The sequence below is a fragment of the Corvus hawaiiensis genome, chromosome Z, assembly GCF_020740725.1.
Source record: "Corvus hawaiiensis isolate bCorHaw1 chromosome Z, bCorHaw1.pri.cur, whole genome shotgun sequence".
NCBI classification, from domain to species: Eukaryota; Metazoa; Chordata; class Aves; order Passeriformes; family Corvidae; genus Corvus; species Corvus hawaiiensis.
In genome coordinates, this window is record NC_063255.1 from 66,508,652 (window position 1) to 66,535,601 (window position 26,950).

The window sequence follows — 26,950 nt, forward strand, 5'->3', positions numbered from 1 at the left end:
AAAAGGACCTGGGGGTGCTGGTGCCAGCAGCTGAACATGAGCCAGGGTGTGCCCAGGTGGCCAAGAAGGCCAATGGCATCCTGGCCTGTACCAGCAACAGTGTGGCCAGCAGGACCAGGGCAGGGATTGTCCCCCTGTACTCAGCACTGGTGAGGCCACACCTCAAATCCTGCGTTCAGTTCTGGGCCCCTCAGTTTAAAACATACACTGAGCTCCTGGAAGGTGTCCAGAGGAGGGCAAGACCCCTTGTGAAATCTTTAGAACATGTCATATAAGAAACCTCTGAGAGAGCTGTTTTCCTTTAGTCTGTAGAGAAAAGAAGGCTCTGAGGGAACCTCATTGCCCTCTACAACTGCCTGAAAGGAGGCTGCATTGAGGTGAGGGTTGATCTCTTTTGCTTTGCCTGCAGTGAGAGGACAAGAGGAAATGACCTTAAGCTGAGACAGTGGAGATTCTGATATTAGAAAACAATTTTTCACCATTAGGATGATCAAGCATTGTAATAGGTTGCCAAGGGAGGTGATAGAGTAAACATCCCTGCAGGTATTTAACAGGCATCTGGATCTGGTAATATGGTTTAGGGGTGGGCAGCTGGACTGGATGACCTAGAAGGTCTCTTCCAACATTGATGATTTTTTGATTTCAATAGATGTTTTAGTGTTTTGTTTTAGAAGAAAGTAAGTGGAAGGTAGTGAGTAAAGAACAGATGAAATATAAGCGTGACTTGTGTGTTAAGTCTTTACTATTCAAGGCTGGTATGAAAATAAAACAAAATGACATTGTTCCTGGAAAAACTTATGATGTCAGGGAATAGCTTGTTTACCTGCATTAACTAGTTGCCTGCTGCAGAGTTGAGGCTGAAACTGCCAGCTATAGGAAATGCTTCAGAAGCTGGTTTTACATGTAAGATCTCACGGGAATGTAATTCAGCCACCACCATGCTAAAATGTATCTCTTCTTCCTCTGTTGTGCTTTCAGCCAACTCTTGCTATGCATTACAGAATTTGTATGGAGATGGGAAATACATAGAAATCAAAGCATACAACCATTTTTTTTCGGGACTTCTGGAAATTAGAACTATGTACAGGCTACAATGTGTAGAGATGAGAAACTGATATGATACAGGCACTGGCTAGGTTCTGTCCATGTAAAAGCTAAAATCTGTGCTGTCTTTGTATGACAGAGTTATCCCATGATGAAGCTCTAAAGAGTACTTCATCACTTGGTTTCACAGATCCACGGATTTATCAGTGGTGTCAGAGCTGAGAAGAAGGTGCATTTCATACATGCTGTTAACACATTATTCAAGTTCTTCAAATTCATCCAGGCTTAGCTTTCTCCTCTGACATACTAAATTCTATAGCCAAAGATGCAACTGAAAACAGCCAGGCAGATGCAGTCACTAACCTAAATACTTTCCCATGTTCTTAAGAAGCTGTGTCCTCCGTCTCCCCTAACTGGTACCATCTACACAGCAATGAGACTCATTGCCATGGAGCATGACAGAGTGTTCAATAAAATACTTTCTGCCTCTTTCTCTAAGAGAGGGATAACTTCAATGCCTCAGTGCCTCAACCCCCATCTACTGACATTTAATGTGACCTTAGTGCTGAACAAGTTTCAGCAAGAAGAGTTTAAAGGTCAGGGAAAGCAGCAAGCATGGATGAACATGCGTATGAAAACATCTTTACATCTTGTAAAACAAGAAGTTCAGAATTAGCCCTGCTGTGAACAGGTGGACAGGTGTGCCAGTTTCTAGAAGTTTCTAGACAGAGGTGAAGTTTAATAGCTAACAGTTTTTAAAACCTTTTAAAAACAGTTCTTAAAAGGGCAGTTTTGGTGCAAATTCTTCACCTGGAGAAGCATCTTATTTCTCAAAAAAGTCAAACAGAAATATTTAATGAGTTTTAGTACTTATTTGCATTGTATGCAATTTTAACAGCAGGTAGAACTAAGAACTGATAGAAACCTAACAGATAAAGTCAATTTGATGCCAGATAACATTAGTTCCTGAAAACTGGAGTTGGACTTGATGGAGTTGGTCTCAATGGACTTGAGGATCCTTATGGGTCTCTTTCAGCTTGAAATGTTCTATGATTCTAAATACAAAAAAAAGGGAAGGGAATTTCCTTATAGAACAATTGCATTCAGGAAATGAAGCACAGCACAGAGATTGTTTTGCAGTGCTGATTTCCTTGGCTTGTACTCAAACAGCGCTGTGCTTGTTTCTAGATGATTTCTGATCCAAGCCTTTGGAAAATGTTTTCCTAGAACATGGAATTTCCTCTTGGAGTACATTGGATCTGGAAGCCAACACACAAGAATTTGCATTTTGGCTTTGTATTCTTCAGATTAATTTCAAACCAGATGACTAAACAGAAAAGGAATGGAAGTTTCATAATTCTTAGCTTGAGCACAACATGCAGATAATGTATGGGATATTTGAGGCTGTTCAGCTCAGTTTTGCAAAGTCAGGTGTTTTCACCAAGGATACATCAACTTGAACAGACGATCTTATTTTTGTCTTAACCAAAGTACTTTTGTGAATTATAGGTGTTTTTATGAAATGTAATCAAATGAAGATACTTTCTGGAGTAAAATTTTCCAACACACTTCTCTGACCACATTGCACATCTTGTGTTGTCCTTCATGAGTGCAGAGGATCTCCGCACTTTCTGCCAAGGTCATCTGGGTGGGTTGTACAAGCCAGCTCAGATGGATCTTTTCTGCTAGTCATTCTTTAACAGTAACCTCCAACATGCCAGTATTTCGGAGAAGAAAGGTACAGTTATTCCGTCTTGAAGAAGAGAGAGTCATATAGACTAAAGCTATGTTTCAGGGTTTTTTCCATCAATAGAAAATATAAAACCCAAAAAATATGGGTATAGTATATGTAGCCGCAGTACTAAAATGTTCTTCATCCCAAGTAATCATCCTATTTCAATCACTTGACATTCATAGTTGTACTCCCAATGAAGCATGAGATCCCTCAATCATTTTTGTTCTAGTCTTTTCAGATGTAGTAATAAAAAGTTGATGAAATGTTTTCAAGATAAAAGAAAAGACAGAATAGATTAAGATACATCTATAAGATTGCTTGTCTGATCACAAGCGCATACTGCACAGCTTCATATTACCAGACCATTTTAGCAACTTATTCAGATTTTAACAAAGCTTATACAGACTTTGTCTTGTCACTCATTATTCCTCCAACTAATTTTCAACATCTTACAGTCCAATTCAGTCTTCTGTTTTTGCTGTATTCCATACAGTCCAGGTAGAGCAGCACCCATAATGTTTCAGGTTGGATATCCACACCAAACTGGAACCGGCTGATCTTTCCCTACTTTTTCTACTAGGCTCAAAGAACTTCAGGACAAAAAATTCTGGTTTATTTTAGGTGTAACTGGATATTAGAGGTAGTACAGCAGTTACACTTCATATGTTCAGACAACCTCTAAAAAGGAGTGGTTCAGACTACAGAGAAAAAAGAAATCTGTGATAATTTTATAATGCAAAGAAGTGGAGGAGAATGCCTTGCAGACTATTACTGGTGCAAACAAAGATCATGCAGGGTAGGTGCGCAGATTAGTGTGCCTTGACTTACATGTTGCAAAACTGAGACTCAGAAGAAGTGAGTAATAAGTCCTATCAACTTTATTTTAAAAGAAAATTCATCAACAGTAGGAAAAGTGGGGAGGTTTTATTTAGATAAACAAATATACAATAATAAAATGTGGAGAGCAAGCTGCATGTTCATTCTAAGTCACCCTTTATTTACAGTCCATAAGGCCAAATTTTTGTTGCTTACCAGTAGTGTGTCACCTTGGTAAAGAACAGAAGATAGTATCCAATGTCCTGTTCACTGTAGCCTTAAGTGACCACACATTTTATTTGCTTGATAGACACCTTGCAGCTGACACAGCTAAGCAATGAAATGCTTCCCAGATGTCTCAGTGATGTCCCCATGACAGCAAAGCCTATGTGCTGCAACTTCCCCTAAAGTTATCAGGAACAGGTTCATTATAAATTATTGTTTAACATATCCAGAATATTTTCCTTTCCTATTAAGTGTTCAAGAGTCTACAGAATTTGTTGAACCTTTCTGGAGGTAGTGACAAAGTTACGTTCAGTGTCTGTTATCAATAGCTTGAAAAGTGAATGGATGATTGAAGTTCAGTAGCAAACTCATGAAAAACTATTCTTTTCTCCATCTTTGATATCTCACTTCCTGCAATTGGATAGAGCTGGACAGCTGCAGAAGACCTTTCACATTAATAAATCCAGACCAAATTTTTCAATAAAACAACTCCTGAAATAATTTTGGCAATGTAATAAGAGGATTATCTACCCCAGCAACCTCCTTTCAGCTTTTTATGCAGAAATCAGGGACCCTGGATTTTTTTCTAGCCTTCTCTAACTACTTTGAAATATGACATTAGCTTGCTGAGTCATTTAATAGTTCAAGGATACTTAAACTGAGTCAAATTTAATATTAATCCATAATTATACTTTGGATCATCCCAGTTTTGTCCCACAGAAAAGTTCAGTCTCCACATTTTGGATAAAGTTGTAGTGATATTCACAATAAAATTTGTATAGATTGTTTTTGTGCTCTGTGAAAAAAAAATCCTGAGTATAAAACATTAGATTAGCATGGGAAAAAACATGTTTTAATGAAATTCTTAGAAAAAAAGCGGCAAGTCCACCTTTAAAAACTTACTTTGGTTGTTCTTAACACTGACAGCCACACAAGTCTATCAGTATGGGCCTGAGTCCCATTTTCAAGATGTCTTTAACTCTCCAGGCAGAATTTATAACCTCCAAACATGGCCATAGATTTTGGTCTTGTTACTGAAAGACAGTCTCCTCAGGAGGCATTTGAAAGGTCTGAATAAATGCTTGGAGTGATAAACCATGGAATGAGTCAAAGATTAACAACTTGCACAGAAACTGCTGTACAAATTACAGAATTGACCTGAGGATTTCAGTGAGGATTATATGACTTGAAGTATTTGATACTAGCAAGTGGTAGCAGAAAACATGTTTCTATGCCATGTCTAAGAAGCGTCAGATCCATGGCTTTACAAGTGGTTAAAACATACTTCCTCCAAGTAATATTGAGAAGCAAAGCCACAGAAAACAGAAGGGTCACCCAAAGGGCTTGGGAGACCTTTCTCAGGATAGCTCCTTCTCCAAAGGCTCTGTGGCTGTTTGCACAGACCTTGACAGGTTCAGCCCCTACAGCAGCTTCTGACCTTTTAACTGTGCTTCTCTTTACTCTTTAATACCCCCACTACTTAAGTGAACAAAAGTAGGATCTCAGGTGTAGCTTTGTGTGAAATGCTGGTGCTTATTTCACTGGCACAAATGTTGTTTAGGATCAGTGCTTTCTGCCAGACAAAGAGAGAACATGATATGCTGGTCTTCTCTGTGTAAGAACTCTAAATATTTGACCACTGGAATGCATCAGATTTATGTTGCATGTTACTCTCTGCTAAAGATAGAGCCATTCCCTTATTGCCATAGTTTTCAGCTCCATAGTTTAGTCACTCTGCTATAACTTCATTAACTTCAATTAACAGCCATGTCTTCTACCATTTCCCATATAACACTGTGATCTGAGCATCCATTTAAGTCAGATGTACAGTGTATGCCCTTCATCATTCACTTAATGACTAGAGTAATAGATAGAGAACTGTGCTATTTTATCATGATTTTTACTAATTGCAAGGAAAAGTGGAAAACCTGACCATGACCAGTGAGTCCCTTCTTTGAGAAAGACAAATTGTCTTCCGTGTTAATGGTAATCATTAAAAGAAATAATCTACTCCTGTCCACAGGTTAGTAGCTGAAGAAAACAGCATACTAAAATGGCATCAGAAGAAGAGCAGTTCCTTCTAGTTTGATTTTACCAGATTTTGCTGCACACTGGAGGCACAGTTTTGTTGCCGTGAATGTTTGCACTGTATTTCCAGACAGAGGTTCATGCAGTGAAAAAAAGTTAAGCATCTGCTGCCTGTGTACATCAGTATGTACATTAATGTATTTAAGCAAGGATACTCAGTGTGGATTTACAACTTACTAACAAGTAACCACTTGAATTATGACAAAGAATTAATCCTACAAAGGGTGCAAAGGGAAGAGGGGACACAGGGGAGGACTCATGGATAGGATAAGCGTTTCGAAGATCTTGATTCGCTGGTTTATATACTGTGTCATAGAGAAAGTCTGCTGCCAAGTTTTGGGAACAGCCATTAAAACAGTCTCCCAGAGTATTCCCTTGCTAACATTTTAAGAATGTTTAAGTCAAAGCTCTCAGATCCAAGTAAGTAACCAAGGAGGTCTAGACAGTAGAGAAGGAGGACTACATTATGTAGCCATGGGCATGGGATGTAAGACTGTCGAATCCCCTTCCCTGATGTCACCCAGATGCACTGGAAGCCTCCAGCAGAGCAGATGGGATTAGACTGCAGTTCAGCTAGGTGCCTAGTTTAGCTCTTCACTGATTAATGTTCTGTGTTTGGTTTTAAATAATCGGTAAGAAAAGAATAAAGCAAGGAATAAACAGAGGTTTGGTCCCAGTAAGCCAGTGCAGAAGCCTAGAAGATAAGGGGACTGATGTGTATGTGTCAAACACCGATAGACAGATAGCTGTGGAGCCAGCCAAGGATTGTTGGTAATAACAACCTGTGAGAAAGAACAGGATGCAGCTGGAGAAGGGGCCATGCAGAGATAGGGCAGCACTTTTCTGGGACAAACATCCTTGTTATGGCTCCTACAGATAAGCACAAGTACAGGTACATCTCAAGGGCAGGAATGAGGCTGAGAAGTGGGCATGGACCTTGTAGGGGAGGAATCAAGACCACTCAAGACCCCCAAAGCCCTCTGGCCCAATTCCGGAAAGGTCTGAAAGAATGAACTGTGCATGATAACTGATTTGTATAGAAAGTGAGAAACTTAGCTCCAGGGTGGGGAAAACCTGTCTATAAAAAGGTACCCCCACCAAGCCTGGGTGATACATGGACATGTCATCAGCTGGATTGATGCTGGAACCATCAGGACTGCTGATTCCTTCCTTCCTTCCTTCCTTCCTTCCTTCCTTCCTTCCTTCCTTCCTTCCTTCCTTCCTTCCTTCCTGCCTTTCTTCCTGCCTTCCTGCCTTCCTCCCTCCCTCCCTCCCTTTCTACTGTACCTCTTTATCCTAAAGCCACTGGCCTGTGCTTATACAGTCCAGAAACTAACATACCAATTTAAATCCCAAGTGTGTAAGTTACTAATGAAATTTGTGGGCTTTTGTGGACCCTCTGATTTTTGTTGCTCCTTTTTGCCATGAGAATCTATGAGTCTTGGGTGTTCCTTCCCCTTAAGGGTGGGATGCCACAGCCAGCTGCCTTAAAGAAGGGAATGTAGGTCAACAAGTAGTCACAAAGATCACACCTTTGAAGGTCAGCCACAGAGTGCTGCCTCCTAAAATGCTGCCCCACAATCAGGCAGCTATGGGTCCTGCCTCTGAAGCATGAAGCCTTTTTAGGTGGTTTTACACATCAAATATAAAAGTTTTGGAAAGAACAGGATGGATTTCTGTTTACCAATATAGAGTCATGGAGCAATATTTAAAATTCACATGACATAGACAAGCATCTTGTAACATTTGTACTTGTCAGTAATTTTCAATAAAGCTGTCAGAACTGGCTGAGGCCCTAAACTAGTCCAAGTCCATGCATGTTTCATTTCTTCAGGTAGACTGAGACAACTTGCTGTATTTCACAGTGCAGCTAGATTTTTGAATAAAAGTAACTGAGTTGCTTTAGGGTAACATTTCTTAGTCATTATTTCTATCTATTAAGCAAATTCTCAATTCTGAATCTGTTTAATTTGAATTCTTCCCTATTTCTGGTGAAAAAAACCACACACACAAAAACTAACAAATGAACAAGAAAACAAAAACCAAATCCACAATTGCTTCACAGTCAACACTTCTATTAGAAGAGGGGAATTCACTTGGCAAACTCTGCCTGTTGACTTTGTACCAACTTAAGTCTCCAAATGGGTAACAGTTGCAGCGTGAAGTAATAGAGAGGAAGGGAGAAGGCATCTGTAAACCAATCAGCTGTCCTAAGCACTGTTGCTAAAATAATTTCCATCCTGACATGGACTAAAGCTATGGAGTTCAGAGCCAATCCCCTCCTGGTGTCAAGGTTCCTCCCCCCACAAAGGATGCTCCTATGAAGGCTTCGGTAGACTTGTGTGGAAGAGAAGGACTTGGGCATTGCTTCTGTCCTTATTGAGTGGTTCTTCTGGGTGCATTTTTTTCTGCTTCACTTATATCTTAGCTTCCACATGAATATAATGGCCTGATCCTAAGCAGGCAAAAAAAAGAAAAAAAGAGAAAAAAAAAGAAACTCTTGCAGGATTTCTGTAGAACAGTGACACCACAGTAAGTTATTAAATATACCAGTTCTTCCAACATTTCATTTGTAATAGGGAAAAGAAAGCAAACAGAGGGGAGGTTCAGCAGGACAATGGAAGATTTTGGCTTCCAACAAGTATGTCATGTTTGATTTTCAAGCATCCATCAACTCTATTGAGAAAACAAATTGCTCCTTTTTTTCCCTGTCTTGCATCATCTGTCTTTTGTTAGTGCTTTTTCAAACTTTATGAACTCAATGGATTGTTAGCATGCATTAGTGCGTTAGTGTGACATGTTCAACAAAACATCCTAGTCATCCAAGATCTAAATACTTCCTGGGAATTCAGTCTCTATGTTAAGTTACAAGATGCTTTGCTTTATCTGCATCATCATCACAAGATGCTATTCAACCTGGGTCCCCTCTAAGAAAGGAAAGAAACAAGGAAAAAAAATCCCCATATCTAGAACAAGCAAGATTCAAGTTGCTGCTGACCTCAATGAGCCAGGCAGGTTTCGTTCTCTGAGTACGCTGCAATTAATTTTTCTTTTTCAAACTAGAGATTAGCACAGGTGACACATACTTAACCTCACAAATAATCCTCAAATCTGTGAAGCAGATGGATCAAATTGAGGATTGTAAATTCCAAGACTGGCTGAATTCTTCTGTATTTGTCCACAGCTATTTCTCCACAACCCTTCAAATTTTAGTTGATTATAATATTTTCTTTGTCTGAAGTATGGCACAGGCTAGGCAGAACACATCACGACAAGCGAGACTGAGCTGCCTTTTCCCTCCAGTATATGAGGCCCTGAATATGAAGGTTTCACTTGTTTATTGGACACAGAGCCAGTATATTCTAAAGGAAACACTGACTTCATCCAAAATAAGTAGTCTTTGACAGGTAGATTTTAATGAAGCTTCTACGTTGAGATAGTCACTGCCCTCAAGTATTTAGCAAAATAAAAGTTTACTGAAGGTGCTTAAAAGGATTTGTGCCAATTCAAGTTGCAGGTGAACCAGAAAATCAGTGTGAAGCACACTTCGCCTCTTCTGCCCAAGGCCTAAAGGCTACTGAACTGCAACGGGCACTGTTCTGTGAGGAGAGCTAATTGTTAGGTGTTGAAAGGATTTCTCTACCTCTTTTTCAGGGAGAATCAGTTCCAATCTGAGAGTTAGATTTAGAGGCAGTCTTTGGACTCCCCTCTACGTTACATTTTTCCAGCTCATGAGGATGGTCCTTGCTGGAAGCAAAGAAATACTAAGCTTATCTATGCTTTAGCAGCCTGTGCCAAGAGCTGGAAATTCCTTGGCTTTATAATTCATCTGCACAAAGGCAAATCAGACTCCTACACAACACAGCTACATCGAATCGGCAGGCTATGTTTTTGCCTCCTCCTCTACTCATAATGCAGATAAAGCTGTTCTCAGGCATGGGCCTAGCAAGACTTGTACCAAACCCACCCACACTCACTAGTATCAACTCAGCTTCCAGGAGTTCAACAGCAGGGAAAGCTGGGGCACCTCTGTTTGGAAACAGACACATGTCAAACTACACACAAAATCAGCAGCACCCTAGAATCATGGAGAGACATTCTTATATCATTGATGAATTTGATGCTGAAGTCTGAGTGGATGTTTCTAAGTGCCCCACTCAGAACTTACCCTTCAGTCTTTTTTATAAGAAAAAAGGTGACTTAAAAGCATGTTTTTCATACAAAGTAAATACACTTGATCTTTGTTGAAGCAATGATTAAATTGTAATTTATATATCACAAACCCTCTTGCTTCCTGCTAACTGAAAGAGATGCAAGAACAGTATGTCAGACTCATTACAAGGTAGTTGCATTTTCATCTTTGTTTTTTTTGAACAAATCCTGATTTGTAGACTGATCACTCAGGCTAAATATGAGGACTTGCTGAGATCAATCCTTGAGAAAAGTAGTCTTCCTTGCTTCCCAAGGACAACTAGCACATTTGCTCCAGCACCATGGTGTGGGGAGTTGAGCTGCGCTTCATCCGACTGATGAGTTGCTGTCCTAGGGGAAATAGGATCCCTCTTGCACACTGCTGAGGTATTTCATTATGTTTCACTTCAGTGTTGCAATTGTAGGTGAAGTACTTCACACACTCCAGTATCAATTTACAGGGCACTGTGTTAGGGTCCTTTGAATGACAATCTCTCCTCACCTTGGAGGGCTGTAACAGAGCTTCTTTTTCCCAGATTCTCTATGGGAACCAGTTGTTCATTCCAGCCACTGATATCATGTCCCTGTAATCCAGTCATGTTGGTAGCTTCATGCCTTTTCCCAAATTACTGCAAGAGTAATATTTCATTAATAGTAATAAAGCAGAACTAAATGGGGGCTTCTAAGGAAGATTAGGCCACAGAAAAAATATGAAATAAAACAGACCTAACACTTAGAGGGAAAATGATAAATATGCACCCAGTTGTCTCTGTGCAATAACTCAGTGGAATGGATTTATTGCACAGCAGGCTTGCTATTTGTTTTCCCTCTCTTCCCAGCATGGGGGATTTTAAGTTAAACAGTTTTATTCATACCCGAATTCACTTGTGTATCCCAAACTGGCTGCTTGCCAACATCATTGGCATTTCAGGTTGATAACGTCTTAATCTACAGTCATTACAGTAACTAGGAGGGAGTCCGAATGTACGAACAGACCCTTTCCTGGAACGTTGCCTTTGAGATTTTAATGTAAAGGGCATCCATATTAATTGAAAGCTTACCTGGAATGGCAATATGCATGTAACTGCTAACTTTGTTTACATAGCCATGAAAAATGCACAGGAGTGTTTGAAATTTTCACTTAGCCCCAGAGCAACATTCAACCCAGCAAGTGTCAGCTTCCGGATCATTTGCCAAGGATGTTCATGATATTATACATAGATTTCCCAAAATTTTATCTCATTTTCTAGACAGCAGTGAGAGTAAGAAGTGTAGACAAAGCATTTAACTGTAGCTGAGTCAAGATCTCACAAGAAGTTAGAGTAGAAGGAATCATCTGTTTGATACGGTAAGAAAGGTCCAAGAACAAAGGTTTTCCTTTCCCAAGTCTCCAGTTTCTTAACCTTATTATGATTATGTATTTGTAATAATTATTTGTTTTTTGACATCATGTATTTTTTGGCTTGGAAACACACTTGTATGTATGTATGTTTATTTAATTTTGTTAAATAGAATTTCAATATGGAATAGGAAAATGTTGTGAGTTAATCCATGACCTCAGCGAACTTGTTCCAACAGTTCCAGGAGGCTGTTAATGTTTTTACAAAGTGATGTGATTTTCCATACTCAGCCCTGTCTCTCTAGCCTCACATGGATATACAGGCCAACACTAATTATTCAACACCCTTTGCTTTTGGTTTCAAGCCAAGACGGATCATCTTGAGGAATCCTACATCTTCTTAACAAAACCTGTTGTCATTTCAAACCTTAGTGGTCTGAGGGGAAATAGGTGATGAAAAGTCACTTAGTCACCTCAACATAATCCGGGTTAATGAGAAGAGTGGCAGGCTGCAGAGAGAGCAGAGAAGATGTGGACAGCAAAAAGATGTGAGGTTGATGTCACTTAAACCTACTCTGATTTCTGTTTGAAACAGGAGGTTTCATACAGTGGCAGCAAGGAGTGCATACCATTGTTTCCCCCAATGACAGGCAACTCTCTTATGAACTGGCCAGAATAAAGGCAGCAGAAAAGCAGAAAAATTCCAGGAGGCATATTCATTATTTGCAAGAAGAAGGAAGGGATAACCACTCAGACAACCAGGATCTGTGTTTGGTTTTGTTTCAGCTTCATCAGACTTATACTATCTCAATTTGCATCAGATCTTTGTGTCCTTCCAGTTCGGCATTTCAGTCTGAGGCTTTGTTCTGGAAGAAAGTGGGTCAGACAGAGAAAAATCTCAAACTGTATAAAATCAAGCACAAGTGTGTCTATTTCTGATGAAGCATTAACCAAATAATGCTTCCAAGGGAGCACTGAAGGCCAAATAGCTTCTAGTTTGTGGATCAGTTATGTACTAAAGAAAGAGCAACAGAAAGAATGGAATTGCTTGTAGAGATGGAAACAATAAGGTGGTTATTGGCCTTTCAGAAATATGGGCATGAAAGAAAGAGGAAAGACATGAGAGAGTTGCATACAGTGCAATTAATGTCTTATAAGCGGCCTTTCTCCCCATCCCCACTGCCTGACCTCCAGCTGTACCCACCACAGATCTCTTCACTGCCGCTGGACAAAATGCTGGACAGAGGCCAAGGTGGACACATTTCTTGTTTTATTACAGGGGATAAATGCCGGATTAAGTCCTTTGCAAGCCAAGAGCAAAACAGCTGCCTGTAGAAGGATGAGACAAAAGGAGATTGTCTGGGCCATGAGTTCTGCTTTGCACCCACAAGCAATAGGCCAGAGGGCAGCGAAATGTGGCAGTAGAGTAGGATTCCCATGAGGCACCCAGAGGGCTGCTCTTAGCAGTCTTTCTTTGCATATGCAGCATAAAGGACACACTGGGAAAGAGGGGAACCAGAGAGCAGACCTCTTCACCTGACTTCTGCAGTGACCCTGCTGCTGCCCCCATATCTGCCCATCTCAGAGGAGCAGCTTACAGCCCAGATGCCCTGGGGGCCACATCCTTCTCACAATGCCGACAGCAGGCAGATGATGAGTGCTGGTTAATACCTACACCTCTGCTAGCTATAGCCCACTAAAACCTTGATGAGCCTGTGACCTAAACCCTTGAATCAGCCAAAGCACTGCTCCCTAACAGCCCCTAGGCAGCCTCCTGATCCTTTCTTCCATTTATTGTTAATGGCAGGGCATCTACCCACCAGGAGGGTTGAACCCTCCTGTTTGGGAAAACCTGGTGACTTCCTGGGCTCTGCTGATCTGCACCACCAGCAGAAGGCTTCCTGTATCCATAGGCACACAGGTTCAAAACACTTTATTTTCCATGTCCTTGCTTGTCTTCCAGAGGCTCTTAATCACTCCACAGCTTCATCCTGTTGTTTCTGCCAATGTTCCCTAACAGCATCTGGACCTTCTAGCCTTTTATGGATGCTCTTTACACCTCACAGTAATTAATTCAACACTGCCAAGCACAGCCAAGTTCCCACATCGGACTTTCCCATGCAGCTGGGATAGTACAGGAGAGATTTGGATTCACTCCTTTACCAGCAGCCCCAGTCCCCCTGAATTCTGGACCCAGAAACACATGTATTCTTCACCAGCAGGGCAAGAAGGATAGTTTTTAATGACCAGCTGCAAGAGGAATCAACAGTGGTTGGTTGAAACTACAGTGAAAGTGTGGATCTTGAAAACATTCCAGAAATTCACCACCTGGGATAAAATGATAGAATAAGATTTTGAGATCTGACATGAGATCATCAAGTCAACTAAAGAGATGATGTTTCCATATCTCTGCAGGTGTGCTGAGGGCCTGGATCACAGAAACTGCCCATCTTTACTGTAGCCTTTACCAGGCTACAATTCACATGAGATGTGACAGGAGATGGTTACAGATAGGTTCTCCTTTTGCTTTATGTCCAGGTAATTTCATCTTCTTCCTTTTTGGTCCTCCCAAAATGTTTCTGTGTGAAGCACAAAAGGATTTTGTCTTCTGGCTCTAAAATCAGCTGAAGTTCATTTGAACGAAACTGTAGTTGGGAAACAAATATTATAAGATTACACTAATAACACTGGGAAATTTACGATTTTATTAATATGATATACTCATCTGAATTGACTTGTTGATCAAAAACGGGGGAATTTTTCCTTTATTATGAGATGACATAAAGCAGATATACCTGGCTCTTTTCTTCTTCCTTATTTTTATATATAATTTGATTTGGTCCACATGATGTGTCTTTGTGATGTAGGAAGCAGGAACTGAAAACACATTTCCCTATCTCTTACATCAGAAGATATTTATTGGTTTAAGACTGTTTCATGGCATTATGCCAGTCTTCTCCTACAAGAATAGGTGAATGATCAGTACAATTATATTGTCAGACCCAGCTTGTCTTTCATGTCTTTTTATTTTACTCTTAGATTCAACATTGAAAAAATCACAAAGCCATCTTCCACGCACACGCATTGTGTACAGGTATGTGCAACTCCTCTCCCAAGCCACCAGCAGGGGGGAAAAATAGGATCGGAAAAGGCATAAATTACACTGGCGTCTGGACTGCTAAAACCTAAAGGATGAAAATGACAGCATCAATTCCACCATGGAGAGCGAGAGTAAATTAGTGGGATGAAGAAAAGTACTTTTGTTTCTGTAGTTCATGCTGAGAGGGTGGCTGGAAAGTGGGAATTTTTTTCCTGCCCATAAGCTGTGCTGGGAGATGTAGTCTGTTACTTTTACTGTGACATTGTGGGAGACATTTTCTTTTTAATCACTTAACTGCCATACTGAAGGTTGTTTTCTTGGTAGTACAGCAATTTTGGCAAACAGCTGTAACCTGTACAAGAAGATTAGCATGTATAGATGGTAAGCAAATGATGATTAGTCAGAAGATGGAAAATATTAAAATTATGTATACATCTATATATCTCTTTGCAAAATTTGCTTATTTTTTTCTTACAGGCCCTCTTCTTGTGTGTGGGTGAGAATCAGCAGGGAGGCTGGGGTTTGGAGGAGAGATGAGAGGTGCTGCTGGGCAGGCAGGGGAGGGCGGAGTGGCCTTGAGGACAAGGGGAGGGAAAAGTTGGAGATACAGCGAGAAAATTAGCAGAGAGAAAATCATGGGTAGTGCCATGGATTGTGCACATGTACATGCTGGGAAAGGGGAATTTTGCAATGAGAAAATTCCACCAGAGAAACTGAATCAAGAAGAAAGTTAAGCTGTGGGATGGAAAGCTTTTTAAAAGAATTTTTAAAACCCCAACCAAACAAAAATATGGGAAAAGGACAAACATGAGAGAAAAAGAGAAAACAAAGACTTTGAAAATGAGAACTTCTATAGGAATAATGCGGATGGGAAAGACAGAGACAACCTAAATGGTATTTTAAAATTTAGTAGGAACATGACATTGTAAGGATGATCTCTATATGTGCCCCTCGCCTCCTTAGCTCAACGTGTATCAGACTGTGGTACAGCCTTACATAGAAAAAACTATGATTTAGTGAGCAGAAAACGGATAGAAATCCTAAATGTAACAAGGGAAAACTGCAGGAATTTCATCTTAGGTAAGTGTACTAGGAGAGGGAAGGAAATTACCAGCTCTGCTGGCATAGCAGGTACCATTGCAATGCCTAACACACATTCCCTGCAGACTCCTTAAGGAAATCGAACTTGTTTCTTTTAAAGTTCAGAAAGGAAAGTTTATGCAGAAATAGTGATTTCTATATACATCATCAAAATAGTTTGTTGGTTTATTGCACAGACAGCCTGAAACTGTTCTTCTTTGTTTCCTAGGACTTCCAAGTCATGTGAATGCTCTGGTACTGCTAGACAGTACAATCTAGTCTTCCATATTGAATAGTTTGGTTTTAAACAGAGGGACATATTTTTAAGTATGTCTCATCTGCAGGCAGAGGTAACACAATTAAAACCAAAATGCATTGGCAACATATTTTTAATATATTTGTGGTTTCACTTTTTCTCATTTTCTTTTTTCCTTATCTTCTTTTTTTCCATTTTCTTTACCTTTTTCTTTTTTTTTCCCTTTTCTTTCCTATTTTCCTTTTTATTAAAAAAAAATAATTCCTGTACAAATATTATGAATACATACACTCAACCAAAGTATCTATACCTACCTAGAGTAGATTTCTTGATCAAATAACATTTTTGGAGATATGACATGTCAAACCCCATATATCTGACTCACTCAACAATTTAGACCTGAGGCTGAAAACAGACAAGACAGATCAAAAGAAACTTTTGTGAAATTAAGACGGGTCAGCATCTGAACTCGTATAGAAGAGGTCCCTCTGACTTTCACAAAGGGGTCACAGAGAAATAATTGTTAGCACTTTCCAACCTGATAGCTTCAGTGTGGGAATATATCATTGTTATTATAAAAGCTGAGAAAATCAGGACACAGAGAGGTCAACATGATTCCTTCAAGGACAGATAATGAGTCAGAGGTAGACCAACAGAGAGTGTTATTCTTCAGATTTCCATGCCAGGGTCACAGCTGTTGGGTGCACGGACTTGCTTGCCAGTACCAGATGAGGAACATTTCTAAGTATTTACCACTTGTGGAATTTCTATTTGTACTTCTGATAAAAGCCTCTGAAGTCTGGGAGTCAGGGTCAGACATCTCAATACCCAAGGGGAATTAAGTGTTAGAGAATTAAAGCACTGTTTACACTGGGGCAAGAGTACACTAATTCAGAACCACCTCTGTGCATTTGGGCAGCTTTATGGCAAAACCGCAGTGCCATGAGAATAACAGGCTTTCCATAGAGGTGCCAGTTGTGCTGAAGGGTTAGGGAGATGGGAATTTAGATGCTGAAAGCAGGACTTAAACAGTGCTTGGGTCCTTAAATCCTTTGTAAAATTCAGCCCTTGAATCTCCATCAGTTCTTCTTTTTCTCTATAATCAATTTGTACATCGATTTCTTCTGATTTGAATGACAAGCTAGCAGCAGAAGATCTAGTCCCACTCTAGAATTCTTGCCTATCTGGCTCCAGAAACCTCGTCAAAAAAGGAGTTGGTTGCATTGGCAGCCTGTACACTCTAATAACAAGTATTTTCCCCCTGCACAAGATGTTCAGTTACTGACACGTGGCTTGGCAAGTTGAATTGCATTTGTGCACACAGTGCAGCCAATGGTCCACTGCAAAATGTTATTTATATCACTTTAATGTAGCCATTTCCCTTGTCACTTCTAATCTAATACATTGTTGTTGTTGTTTTTAAATTGACAGAAATGGAAATTAGCAAGTACTCAAGGGTGATTGATTTTATGGCACTGGTAACTGAGGCACCACATACACACACCATCATGCAAGAAATATGCTTGCTACACTAATAAGGCTTTGGACACCTCTTAGAGGGTTGCATTTACTTTTCATGAGTCAAGTTTAGTAAACTGTAGTTTGTCATGGCATGATGTGCACACAGATTTTGCATTTGTAAAATCATGAGCAAAAAGCTTATGTACCTGCCTGTGTAAATTCATGATAGAATGAAAATTTGTCATTTCAAATGAACAGCTGAATAGTATTAGCTATTAATTAATTTGTCCTGGCAGTTCCAATTTAAGGAGAATCTTCATCTAATTGCTGTGTTGATATGCTGGATTTCCAGCAGTGTAAAGCCTTCTGGTGTCATGGTTGGGATGCTGAAGGGTCACAGAGCTGGATTTTGCTTGTTTGAAGCCATCTTTTTTACTGTCACCAGCACACAGGTCACTATTGTGACATTCAGGAGCAGTTATGGTGCCTAAACCTCAGTCATTGAAAGAAACACAATTTTTCTTGTACTTCAGACCCAGAAGAGTAACCCACAAAATGTAGGTTTTGACATTATTTCTAGCATAACTGTAAATGCAGGGTCCCATCTCAGGTGTTTTTTCCATTTGCTTGTCCACGTGCCAGCCCATCCATGTGGGGCTACTCTGGCCTTTCCTTCAGGTGGACCTGCAAGTCCCTGGTTGGCAAACCCAGCAGGTAGGTCAGGTTTTCCAGGAGATGCACAAACGAGCCAGAAAGCAGCCAACTGTGAAATCCCACAGGCTCGTAAATCCAGGCTTGATTGTTTATTTCCAGACATATTGCAGGTGTTTCACATCATGTTCTTATCAGTGTTATTGTGGCTTAAACAGGAAGCTGCATACCAAAGGAGATGGGAGGAATATATCTACAGACAAGGGAGGGTTACTTGGTGAGGTGAGGGAGTATCCTCACTGCTGACTGTTGTGGCGTATTTTCAGTGAATGACCTTGGATTTTCTCCCTCTTGGAAACCATGGCAACCAGCATTTGTTCTTGTAAAATAATTTCTTGTCTCGCAGTGAGTGATTATATATCTTCTCCAAACTCTGAGGTAAAATCTCTCCACAAAGAAGAAGAACAAAAATTACTAAAGAGCAAGCCTGAGTTGATTGTTCTGAATCCCTATATCTTAAAAATGTGATACAACATGGTTATCTACTGCCAGCTGAACAACAAGCTAAAGAGTAGCCTCTGGATAATTGTCTGATCCTGTTTCTAGGTTAATATAATTTAGTCTGAAATAAATACAGACATCTTTGGTGAATGTCAGTTTGTTTCCCCAGTTAGCATCTGACAACCATCAGGAAAAATATTCCAGGATTATACTGCAGCTTTTGTTGAGCTGTTTGGGAATCACTCAGTCGTTTCCCTGTTCTTAAATATATTTTAAAATGATAAAGGCCATTCACAAGTTATCCATTCTTCAGATAATCAGTTTGTGTAATTCTGCCTGTAGCACCTTATGTATCCTGCGCTTCATCCATGCAAAACCTCCCATCACCTGGGCATTTGAGGGAAGAAAAATGTCTCCCATACATCTGTACAAGCCAAAACCATCTGCTAAAAAACTTGAACAACAAACACAAACCCAAATACAACAAGAGAACCAAAATCTACCTAAAAAATAAAAATGCAATAGCAGCCAGACTTGTCTTTGCACCATCACACCCATCACTTGTGGCCCCTCACTAGTGAAAAAATGTGGAAAAAGACATGGAAAATCCTCCCCACCTGCTTCAGGATCATCTCTGAGGTATGTGGAACTTCATTTCATAGGGAAGAGAGTTGCTGAGGCATTCAACTGTGCTCTACCCATCACAGCTTTGTAGCTGCTTCCTTTCATCTGGAAACAAGGTGCAGGTGCTAAAAATTGCATATTTTAAGCCTAGATCCAAAGGAAACAAGTCCTAAGGGGGAACCAGCTGTTTCTGCTTGTGAGTAATCCCTCTTATGCAGTAACTTGAATCCTTCTGGCAGAACTCAAACAAATCTGAGTGAGGACATGGAAACCTCAAGGACACTGATGCTGTTACAGGCATCTGAGCGTTGGAAGCTGGGTGGGATGCAGAGGCCAGGTTTTCCTGCTTTCTCTTCTGCTTGAGCTCTGCATGATGGCTCTGTGCACCACAGCAGGTCACCAGGTGATGAGCCCAGCTTGCTCCTGAGGGTCCTGGAACTGTCTCTTCTGGCCCCGCAGGAAGGCCCACAAGTTCAAGTCTAGGGTCTTCTGCCCACAGCAAGAGGCAAGAGAGCACCCTGGGGACATGGATCCAACTGCTGTTGCAGTGGCCCTTGTGAGCACTTCATTTACCTGGCTCTCCTTGCAGGCTATGAGTTTCCTGGCAAAGCTAACCCCAGAACAGGTTTGTATGCCCACCCACTACCTGCAGTGCCACCATCTCAGCATCCCCCATAGCACCCTGCTCTAAGGGCTGCCCTGGGAGCTGAGGGACACAGCTCCTGGAGAGACAAGCTGTGTGGGCTGTCTCATGACAGCACAAGGGAGCACCCTCTGCAGCCATTTGGTCTCTTCTGATCCTTCGCTTGGGATTTGGGCACCCTTCCTGGAGCTCTAGTCTCTGCTTGTATCCCCCATCACCTGCACACCAGCCAGACTACACAGGCAAGATTTATGCACACTGTAATATCTCACAGCTTATGTGGATACCACGGTATACCAAAAGGGTAATACCATTTGTTGCTTTCTTATGTCAGAGAAAAACCTCTCTAAAATAGGCATAATAATGATTCATGGCATTATTAGTGACAATTAAATGCCATACTTGAAAACAGGCAACATAACTCCTATTTCATTACAAGACTGCCCTCCTGCTCCTCTGCTATTAACAGTGACTTAACCTTGCAGCTTTAAATCACTGTGCCACGGCATGCAGCTAAGCGAGGGCTCCCCATCAGCCAGCTAACATCCTCCAAGGAAAATGCAGCAAAAGCTCATTTCAAGAGGGGCTCTGACAGACACGGGGAGTGCGATTGGGGCAGGTTGCAGTGGGACCAGTTACATGCACCAGTTAAAGGCACTGCTGCCAAAACTATGGCTGCAGAGGGGCCACAAGGTGAATGGGTGTATGGACTGCTGTATGAGGAGGCTCACTGTAGCCTGTGCTGGGGAAGGAGCCCAGCGCAGAGCTCTGTGGTGGGGAAAAAGAGGAACTCTTTGAGGCCTCAGATTGATGTAGGTGCTTGAGACCTCACTGGGGCCCACCACAAACCCTTCTTTAATAGCAGCCATAGTTTAGTCCCAGGAGCATTACTGCACCAATGGATGCACATAGACTTAGGGTGCACACCATCCCAGTCCTAAAGCCTGGGAGCCCAGAGATGGGGGCTTTCTCCAGGCCAAACCAAACCATTTGAAGAGGGTTGCAGTGGTGCTGCACCCAGACCTGCAGCAGCCCCTTTCATATCCCCAGCCCTCCTGGGCCACAAAGCACCGTGCCCACATGACTGTGCTGAAAAGTAATGCTTAGCAGACATGTGCATTAGCTCACAGATTACCTCTGCAGCCTTTTCCAGCCAGTGACTATGAAGTGGGGGTTGAAATATGAAAGCATTGCATGGGATTAGCCATGAATCTGCCATTAAAATCAACCCTCTGCACTGCTTTGCAAATCTCCATTTGCAGTTATCTGCCTCTTGGACACAAGGTAAAAGAGAGAGGATAAGAAGAAGGGGAGAATGAATCCAGAAACTTTTCAGATACATCTTGTGACTCCGTGTCATTTATTAATGATATCCTAGAGGAATGTTCAGATTATTTTAGTACAGTTTCAGGTCAAAATGCCTAAAAAAAGAAAAGGATAATATACTATTTGGGAAGAAAAAAGTATCTGCTTGTTTTCTGTAATACTGATGGATCCAGGGACAAAACTTACGTCAGGACCCAGACAAACATGTTTTTCAGTAGATTAACAAAACAAATTACAGATGGCTATATTCTGTTATTTTAAACTTCCGTGGTTTTTTGTTTTGTTTTGAACCATAGCCTGAGTGAGGAATTCAGTACTTTCCCTGCAGCATGAGTGCCAGAAACATAGTATTTGCATAAATAAACAACCCCCTGAAATTCTTCTGTAATTGCTCAGTTCTGGGTATTGCCCCTTTCAGAATTCAGAACCTTGCAGGCATGGTGCAGCGATAAGCTGGCACCTGCGATGTGTGCGAGGGTGGTCACACGTGCTATGTGTTGGGAGAGAAAGAAGTCATAATAAAACAAAAACAGTAAAAAAAAATTGGAGGGGAAAAAAAAGAGGGGTGAAATCCATGAAAGAGGTAGTTAAATGTTTCTGTGGATGCTCCTATTTTTCTTCCAGAAGAATGTTTATCCTGTCAGTCATATAAAAGATGAGACAACTGCTGGTGTTAAGAAATGACACCAAAACAGAAAATAAAATCACAAAGCAATTGCTGATCACAAAGCAATCACAAAAAAAAAAAATCAAAAAGAAAAATGTGGTTCCTAGCTTTGGTGCATAGCTTCCTCACACTTGTTTCTTACAGAGGTGCAAGAGAGTGAACAGGGTAACTGACTTGTCCTGTATCCCTCATTTTGCTCACCTGCAAAGAGGTCCAGCAATAAACATTTCTAGGAAGAAAAATGAGATCTGAAAGTGCTTTGAGAGAAACAGTACAGCAAACCAAGAGATGAGAGGCAGACCAGGGGAGAGGAGGGGTGTGTTGTGGAATAGCAGCTGATGCTAGCACATTTCCACAGGCTAGGACAGCAAGGAAGACGAATGGGGACAGTTGGTCACTGGAGGCTGGAGAATGACCCAGCAGTGGAGTTCAGGGGAAGAGGGAGTCTGTGCAGTCAGCCTGCTGGACGGGCACTGCTGTTGCTAAATCCTTATTGTGGTACCAAGTACCACTTGGTACTCCTCAATTCATCATTTATTCTTACCAGTTAAGTGGAAACCTGAACATTTCACTTTTGTACCAAATAAACTTAGCATTCTAAACAATCCGAAATGTTTCATTTTGCAGCCTGTGTAACAAAAGTAGAGGAAAAAGCACAAAGCTCAAGGGTGAGCAGAATAGCAGAGAGGGAAGGTCTTGCTTCTTTCTAACCACTGAGGACAAGTGACTCATGTTCTATACACCTTTGTCTACTTTTCTGGTTTTGAGGCAGGGCTCTTGCAAGGGTGGTTAGACTGTTCTCCACTGTGAGTCCTCCCACTTTGTGTGGCACCTTTACACTTCAAGCAGCGTGCGAATGGTTGGGACACTAGTCACAGAGACAGAGCACAAGGGTTCGTGTCCCAGCTCCACCAGCATCTTAGCAATTTTGTCACAGAATTTCTGTAGCAATTTCCTGGATCAAAAGAAGACACCAAACTTTGATCTCACACTCCCTAGGCAAGTGCAGACCCTGGCAACAAAAGATGTTTCATTGGTGATCTGCCTGTTGCCACCATCCTCCATCTGACCCCCTTATGCAAACAGTATTGCAATGTGCAAAAATACATTATTCAATGAAGAAACCATTTTCTCAAATCCCACAGCTCAGGGGAATAGCTTTCACAACACAGTTCTTTTAACAGCTATAGCAGCAGACAGTGGAGAAGTCTGCGAAACTAAAATGGAGGAGAAGATATGCCGTGTTTCTAAGCAGTAGAAATTAGCCACCCAGTAAGAAAGCACCGAAATACAGAATGACAGTGGCTATCAAAACCATAGAGCAGGGTACATGCTGGGGAGGAGAGTAAGACAGTGTAGGTGCCCTGGTAAAAGCTGCCTGCAAAAACAGAAAGGGGGTGGGGAGCCAGTTTCATTTGCACACTGTTACTAACCACTTGTGACCAGCAGAGCTTCAAGATGCACAAACGCCTGGAATAATTGGGTCAGTCGTGTCTAGATGCAGAGACAGCTAGATCAGACTTGGCTGTGCTTTAGCTTTCCCCAGGAAACTGTGGCTGTCACAACACCAGAGTTCAGGAGACGGGTATGAAAAATCTGCATCTCAGGGGTTATAGAAACTACCCTATTGTCAACAAACTGAGTGGGCTAGAGGAGCTGCCTGTACCTCAGCCTCCCCTTGCTCCCTGCAGATTGCTTGCATAAGCAGATCTTCAACTTCAGAGGCTAATGAGAGTAAACAGGGGAGATCAAACATACTCCATACTCGTCCTGTTTAAACTGAGTTGTCTATGAAGCAGGACGCTAAGTCCATGCCACACAGTATATGTTCAAACCCAAGGATTTCTGTGGGTAGGGAAGGACTGTGGGATTACAGCCTGAATGTTAAGTAGCTTCATCATCTCTACAATGTCAAAACATCATCTGATGCTCCAGGAGGGTTCTTTGATTAATGTAATTAACACTATTCTGCCCAGTATGTGAGGCAGTAGGTGTGTCAGGCCTGAGGTCCCACAGGCTCCTGCAGACACAGAGAAGGGAAGGGACACTCCTGGCAACAGAGCTACTCCAGCAGGAAGGCAGCCAGGGCCCGTGGACAGGTTCCCTGCCTTGCTGCCTGGGGGTCTGCAGTCGCACGTGAATTGCCGCAGTGGCTCAGCCTTGCCGGTGCCACTTCTTCAGCATCAATGAGAAACATTCTGCTAGGGGAAGGCAGTGATAAAGTGTTTCCTGTAGAGATTTCAAAACCTAACAGTGGCAATTTGTGTTACAGTCATATCACCAGGTCTCAGACAGACCCGAGTGTCCTCACAGCAGAAAAATCAAGCAGTAACACGTTTTTGTTGCACTGTTCTCTTTTTGTTTTCACAACAGAACAAAGCAACCTTGCTAATGAGAGCAGGGGAAATTGATCTGATTTGGTTTTGTTTTGATTAGGATGTTTGCAGGTTCTTGTGACAGCAAAGAGAAAGCTTCCCTAAGTGTAAGCCCCAGGCCCAGGAGTGAGTTCTATAAATTGGATCCATTCTTTTTCTTCAATCACATATCCACTGAAGCATCTCTGCTTCCTTCTCTGATGTGTTTTAAAGGCCACATCATTTATTTTTCATTTGAGTTAAAGTGAAAAGCAGAGAGACCTGCTAGTTAGCAGTAGCATAAGACCACAGTACAAGTGCAATTTAGATGACATTTGACAAGGAAAAAAGAACATTTTTTCCACATAGACATTTACAGATTTTTATACCTACACATAGGACTGCTTCTAGCCTTTGATGCAAGTTATTCTGGAGAAACCTTAGCAGTACAGAAATGTGTTGTTTCATCTAAAATTTTTAGGTTTGCCTTCCATTTGTGGTCTTCAACATTTTCAACATTCTCTACAGATCACTGTAATTTCTTTCTTAACTATTACAATAATATCATTAAAGAGCTAGGAGGCAAATGCAAGGGCTTATGCCACAAATGGAAATAGATCAATAAAAAGGCATAGAAAATCACGTGCAAAACAACAGTTATTGAAAGAGTATTAGTTGATTACCTAAGGTACTCACCAACTTCCTGCATTCAATCACTCCGTATCTAGTAAGTTAGGAAGGAAAGTATTGCATTTAAATATAGATAATGCTTATTGTAGTCTCCATAGGATTTGTAATATAATAAGACCATCCAGCACTTTTCAACTGTAGTAGCAAAAATGTTACTATGCCAAGGACATTACATCATACACTGACCCTGGTTAGCCAGCGAAAATAGTACCTTATGACAGAGCTGTGGTAAAAATTAGAGTTTTATATCATAATTCACAGCATAATTCCATCACCTCAGGGAACAAAGCATGACAGCAGTTGACAGAAATATACTGTATTTATGGACAATAACTGAAGGAGAATTTCAGATAGCATCCTGCCGGGGAGTATACAACAAAATGGGCTGGGCAGGACAATGAACGACAAACACTGCTAAGTGATGAAAATTAGAAGAAGTGATTCCAGGATCCATCTTTCACTCTCATCTAAAAGGTGGTACTTACTATGTGCCTATGTCCCCTGTCCCACTATTGTTTCAGGAAAAGCCCCCCCTTCCTTTCTTCTTATGATAATTAGCTATTTCTGTGGGTAAACCATGGCTCTCAAAGGCTCCTTACAAAACTTGCTGTTGGGTGTTGAAGAAAGACACACTACCTGCAGGCTTTAGCAGTTCAGGAGTTTGTTTTCTCTTTTTGAGTCCCTATGCCTCTGCTTTGAACACCCCCCACCTGTAAGAGTTGTGTTTTTTGCTAAAATGCCATTTATGTTATAGGCCTGGGTAAGCAGGCCTGGGAGCCATCCAATGTTCTTTGGTGCCCTCTTTGGTACTGAGAACCACTTAGTCCTTGGGGACACTGGAGTGAGCAGATGACAGATGGATTGACAGAAAGTCAGGAGAGAAAACGTGAGAGGAGGCTGGACCAAGTGCAGAATCAGTGTAACAGCTGCTTGGCTCAAGAAAGGGTTTATCAGCCCAGTTTAGCCTTGCTTTACATTAGCTAGTGGCACATTAAAGCTTTGGGAACAGTTCTCTGCCTATCCACACCAGCTAGGGGTTAAACCACAGCAATCAGTTGCCCTGAAGGCCTGAATCACCTGTGCTTTGTTTGCAAGCTGTACCCACCCTGGGGATCCTCCTGTGGTCTTTCCCCTTTCATGAAGTCTGACCTTGTATTTAAATCTCTCCAACTAATTAACTGCACACCTGTTCCTGAAAAGGGGACCTCCAAGAGCTCTATCAGCAACTGGAGATGTGGTTTGCCAAGGTGGGGGTGTACCCAAGCTTGCATCACTTAAACATTTCCAGCCAATCTGGTCTAAAGGGATTGACAGAAGAGATAGAGGCCAGGAAAGAAATCATGGGAACACTTTACACCACTTGGCCTTGATTTACTCTGCTGTCAGAGCCCAAGCACAAGGCAAGTTTGCAATGCTATCTTAGGAGTAGGATGGAGCTACATGTACCTGCCTTAAGCATTTTGGAAAACTGCTCTAGAGTCCCCATGTCATTTGCTGTGTCTTTTCTTCAGGAAAGTCCCTTGGAAAAGGCAGCATCTCTGAGCCTGCTCACAGACAGGCATCCAAGAAGCAGTATCTTGACTTCAAACAAAAATTTCATTCATGTGTTTGAAGGCAGGTCAGAACCCTCAAATAATGCATATCTCTTTGTCCTAATAGCAATTAGCACATAAATCAAGTCTTGGCTCTTATATGAGTGCTTTGCTTCATAAACAGAATCGTTAAGAGAAAATCAAGGAATGGATCATCTTGATTATTTTGAGCTTACAGTAAGAGAATCAAAATTGAGAGTCAATTCTTCAAAAAAGATGGTAGCACTTCAGAATTTGTCTGCGACAGTCATCCTGTAAATCTTTTTACTTACATTGCAATACCAAAACATCTGCATGTGCAATGTTCAAAGCTCAAATCCACAGCAGTTAGGTTTTTTTTTTCTAATTTATTTATTCAGTCTGTAACAGTACTATCAGTATTATAACTATGTTGCTGGGAAATACAAAAGAACAAAAGGCTCCTATATCATCCCCACAGGAAGCTGTTCAGAGAAGCACACACACCTACATCTTGTCAGTGTGTAAAAACACCTAAAGGTAGCAAAGCATCTGAACACAATCTGGGGCACCCAGCTTGAGGTAGCCCTGCTTGAGCAGGGGCTGGAG

General features: G+C 41.4%; 1 long non-coding RNA gene across 1 annotated transcript; it reads right to left on the bottom strand.

Annotated features, from left to right (window-relative positions):
• Positions 1–7,237: 7,237 nt before the first annotated feature.
• Positions 7,238–24,885, bottom strand: LOC125319406. The gene is made up of 3 exons (XR_007200721.1): positions 24,798–24,885; positions 10,602–10,728; positions 7,238–8,363 (listed from the first exon to the last, which is right to left on the bottom strand). It is a non-coding gene; the product is annotated as an uncharacterized LOC125319406 (long non-coding RNA).
• Between the last annotated feature and the right edge of the window lie 2,065 nt (positions 24,886–26,950).